The 5,000-nt window shown below is 52.1% G+C and overlaps 1 non-coding gene across 1 annotated transcript in view; it reads right to left on the reverse strand.

Moving 5' to 3' along the window:
• LOC124575282 overlaps window positions 1-787 on the reverse strand; it is a 1,910-nt gene extending 1,123 nt beyond the window's left edge. The window contains exon 1 of the ribosomal RNA XR_006972392.1: window positions 1-787. This exon is cut by the window's left edge and continues 1,123 nt beyond it. This is a non-coding gene — a ribosomal RNA (small subunit ribosomal RNA).
• Window positions 788-5,000: the final 4,213 nt, after the last annotated feature.

The raw sequence follows: 5,000 nt of genomic DNA on the forward strand, positions 1-5,000 counted from the left end.
GGGGTCCGCCTCGGGACGCACGAGCACGCACGAGGCGCGTCGCACGCCTTCGGCTCGCCCCACCGGCAGGACGTCCCACGATACATGCCAGTTAAACACCGACGGGCGGTGAACCAACAGCGTGGGACACAAATCCAACTACGAGCTTTTTAACCGCAACAACTTTAATATACGCTATTGGAGCTGGAATTACCGCGGCTGCTGGCACCAGACTTGCCCTCCAATAGATACTCGTTAAAGGATTTAAAGTGTACTCATTCCGATTACGGGGCCTCGGATGAGTCCCGTATCGTTATTTTTCGTCACTACCTCCCCGTGCCGGGAGTGGGTAATTCGCGCGCCTGCTGCCTTCCTTGGATGTGGTAGCCGTTTCTCAGGCTCCCTCTCCGGAATCGAACCCTGATTCCCCGTTACCCGTTACAACCATGGTAGGCGCAGAACCTACCATCGACAGTTGATAAGGCAGACATTTGAAAGATGCGTCGCCGGTACGAGGACCGTGCGATCAGCCCAAAGTTATTCAGAGTCACCAAGGCAAACGGACCGGACGAGCCGACCGATTGGTTTTGATCTAATAAAAGCGTCCCTTCCATCTCTGGTCGGGACTCTGTTTGCATGTATTAGCTCTAGAATTACCACAGTTATCCAAGTAACGTGGGTACGATCTAAGGAACCATAACTGATTTAATGAGCCATTCGCGGTTTCACCTTAATGCGGCTTGTACTGAGACATGCATGGCTTAATCTTTGAGACAAGCATATGACTACTGGCAGGATCAACCAGGGAGCTGCGTCAACTAGAGCTGAGCAGCCGGCCGCCCGGGAGTGTGTCCCGGGGGCCCGCGCGAACACGCAAGCGTCCGCTCAATTATTCTGCAAACAGGAGGAGGCTGAGCTCCCCTGCACAATACACCTCGAAACCCTCTCAGGTCCCGGCGGCGCGCAGCGCCGTCCTAAGTACTTGGTCGGGTTCGAGAGAGGCGCAATCGCCCGGAGTTTGGCGAGTAGACGCTTTAGGTGCGACCACCCGTGCTCCCAACTGAGCTTGCCGCTGCCGACAGAGGCCCGGGAGCGTGCTGTCGTGGCATTGCCGGCGGGAGACAACACGCGCCACCTACGGTGACCGGCAGCTCCAACGCCAGCGCCACAGAAGGACAAAAGCCCCACTTGGGTGCCGAAGCGAACTCTCCCAGCACAGCGCACGCGCCAACACGTCCGCACAGCTGCGATACAAACCACCTGCGAGAACCGCAGAGGCGACCGAGCAGCAGACGGCGTCGCGGCGCCGAGCGCCGGGCGGCGGCGCATCCTCAGCGCACACAGTCCTCAATCGGACCAGCACACTGCAGATGTCCACCGCGCTTCGCACCGGGCCCGCGAGGACCTACTTTGGCCGCACGGCGCCGCGTGCAGGGTGCGCCGGCGCGCAGCTGCGCCGCCTGCCGCCTCCGTCGGCCGGCGCGCCTGCCACTGGCCGCCCCCACCAGCCGGCTGTAGCGCGTGCGCCCACGCACCGCGCGGCCAGCACGCCGGGAGGCCCCCCCTCACCGGCCGGGGACGGTCCCACCCAGCCACCGCCGCGTATCGCTTCACACCCAGATGCCATTCACGTTCGTGGGCATGGTGGGTATCGCTGGAACAACCGGTTGGTAGCTCAACCGATCGTCGCCATCACTGATTCACCTCTAGCGAGAACAACCGCACCACAACGGTTTACCAGTTGTTCATTTGCATAACGTCACCAGCAAACGTAGGCGTCCATCGCCATTTGCAAATTCAACGATTGTTGCATGCCTGTGTCAGGTGTCACGACACACTATGTCTGCCCACATACACGCAACAACATGTGCACGCTTCGCGAACACGTGGAAGGTGGCCCCCGTACGTATGCGATGTCCATTGCGCGAACGACTGTCAACCGGCCTCTGTCGCATGTCGCAGATGTGGAACGCAGTGCACCATGCTATCACAGTGTGTGAGAAGAGACGACTACGTCTGACAACACGCGCCACTACATCAACAGACGGCTCATGCTGATCGCCATCCAGGGCATACCACACTGCAATCCAGCTCTTATAGGGAGACGACACGTAGCTGAGTGCACAACATTTGGACCGCATGGTTCGCCGTTGTTGGCGCAGTCGTTGTACGGTCACATGTACCACGATGTATCATTCAGTACATGAGGACCAATGTGCAGTACAGTGTGTGATTTGGACGTACAACATCAGCGGACAGTTGACACAGGCCGTACCACAGCGTAGGCTAAGTGCTTCGCACATGCGAATGCCAATGAACAACTGCAAATGCCAATGAACAACTGCAAAGGGCATTGAGCATGTACGTCCTGCTGCCATCCACATTACAGTGTATAGCTGCAAGGTGTTTAACATGAAGCGATACACTGGGGACCGGGCAGTGCGAGTAGCAAACTATATTGCGGGGGTTGCAGTTAGGCAACACTACACTAATTTAACGCGTCGTATGACAATTACAGAGCAGGTTAAGGCCCAACGTGTGTTGGGTTAAGGCCCAACGTGTGTTGGGTTAAGGCCCAACGTGTGTTGGGTTAAGGCCCAACGTGTGTTGGGTTAAGGCCCAACGTGTGTTGGGTTAAGGCCCAACGTGTGTTGGGTTAACGCCCAACGTGTGTTGGGTTAAGGCCCAACGTGTGTTGGGTTAAGGCCCAACGTGTGTTGGGTTAAGGCCCAACGTGTGTTGGGTTAAGGCCCAACGTGTGTTGGGTTAAGGCCCAACGTGTGTTGGGTTAAGGCCCAACGTGTGTTGGGTTACGTTAAGGGGCAATGTGGGTTACGTTAAGGGGCAATGTGGGTTACGTTAAGGGGCAATGTGGGTTACGTTACGGCGCAATATAGGTTACGTTACGGCGCAATATAGGTTACGTTAAGGCGCAATATCGGTTACGTTAAGGCGCAATACAGGTTACGTTAAGGCGCAATACAGGTTACGTTAAGGCGCAATACAGGTTACGTTAAGGCGCAATACAGGTTACGTTAAGGCGCAATACAGGTTACGTTAAGGCGCAATACAGGTTACGTTAAGGCGCAATGCAGGTTACGTTAAGGCGCAATACAGGTTACGTTAAGGCGCAATACAGGTTACGTTAAGGCGCAATACAGGTTACGTTAAGGCGCAATACAGGTTACGTTAAGGCGCAATACAGGTTACGTTAAGGCGCAATACAGGTTACGTTAAGGCGCAATACAGGTTACGTTAAGGCGCAATACAGGTTACGTTAAGGCGCAATACAGGTTACGTTAAGGCGCAATACAGGTTACGTTAAGGCGCAATACAGGTTACGTTAAGGCGCAATACAGGTTACGTTAAGGCGCAATACAGGTTACGTTAAGGCGCAATACAGGTTACGTTAAGGCGCAATACAGGTTACGTTAAGGCGCAATACAGGTTAGGTTAAGGCGCAATACAGGTTAGGTTAAGGCGCAATACAGGTTAGGTTAAGGTACGACATAGGTTAGGTTAAGGTACGACATAGGTTAGGTTAAGGTACGACATAGGTTAGGTTAAGGTACGACATAGGTTAGGTTAAGGTACGACATAGGTTAGGTTAAGGTACGACATAGGTTAGGTTAAGGTACGACATAGGTTAGGTTAAGGTACGACATAGGTTAGGTTAAGGTACGACATAGGTTAGGTTAAGGTACGACATAGGTTAGGTTAAGGTACGACATAGGTTAGGTTAAGGTACGACATAGGTTAGGTTAAGGTACGACATAGGTTAGGTTAAGGTACGACATAGGTTAGGTTAAGGTACGACATAGGTTAGGTTAAGGTACGACATAGGTTAGGTTAAGGTACGACATAGGTTAGGTTAAGGTACGACATAGGTTAGGTTAAGGTACGACATAGGTTAGGTTAAGGTACGACATAGGTTAGGTTAAGGTACGACATAGGTTAGGTTAAGGTACGACATAGGTTAGGTTAAGGTACGACATAGGTTAGGTTAAGGTACGACATAGGTTAGGTTAAGGTACGACATAGGTTAGGTTAAGGTACGACATAGGTTAGGTTAAGGTACGACATAGGTTAGGTTAAGGTACGACATAGGTTAGGTTAAGGTACGACATAGGTTAGGTTAAGGTACGACATAGGTTAGGTTAAGGTACGACATAGGTTAGGTTAAGGTACGACATAGGTTAGGTTAAGGTACGACATAGGTTAGGTTACGGTACGACATAGGTTAGGTTACGGTACGACATAGGTTAGGTTACGGTACGACATAGGTTAGGTTACGGTACGACATAGGTTAGGTTACGGTACGACATAGGTTAGGTTACGGTACGACATAGGTTAGGTTACGGTACGACATAGGTTAGGTTACGGTACGATATAGGTTAGGTTACGGTACGATATAGGTTAGGTTAAGGTACACATTGTTGTAAGGAAAGGTTTAATGGGGGGCGGGGCGGGGCGGCCGGTTTGTTGATTGTGATTATAGTAAGTGGATGCCTGCGGCATCATCTGATTTGCCACGTCAGGATGCACCTTTGGCTCATGACAGGCGGCGCTCTCATTCCATGCTTGTGGCAGACCTGTGTCTTTCATTCCTGCCATTGTTTGTGTGCTGTGAGAGGAGGCAGTATTGTGATGTTGGGTGCACCCCTGTGTAGGACATGTGTGGGTGTTGGTGGCTTGGCTGAGCAATGGTGGTTGTCGGGTGGGTGGGATATTCTGTTTTCTGAGTGGACCTCCCAGTCTGGTTATGACAGTGTGGATTGTCTAATGTGGCGGAGAGGATGCACTGGGTGTTGTTCCATGCTGGTGCTTACATATTGTCTGTGTGCGTGTTACAGGCAGAGAGTAGTGCGTGATAAGGGTGTGTGGCTGACGTGTGGTTGTGATTGTGAGCAGAGTCTTTCAGCATGTATACGGACAGTTGTATACATTATCTGTATTCTGATGGCTCTATCTATTACTAATCAGCGCCGTGTATACGTTTAATCCGGTTCCAGTCGAAACTG

This window comes from Schistocerca americana, unplaced genomic scaffold (assembly GCF_021461395.2).
Source record: "Schistocerca americana isolate TAMUIC-IGC-003095 unplaced genomic scaffold, iqSchAmer2.1 HiC_scaffold_229, whole genome shotgun sequence".
NCBI classification, from domain to species: domain Eukaryota; kingdom Metazoa; phylum Arthropoda; class Insecta; order Orthoptera; family Acrididae; genus Schistocerca; species Schistocerca americana.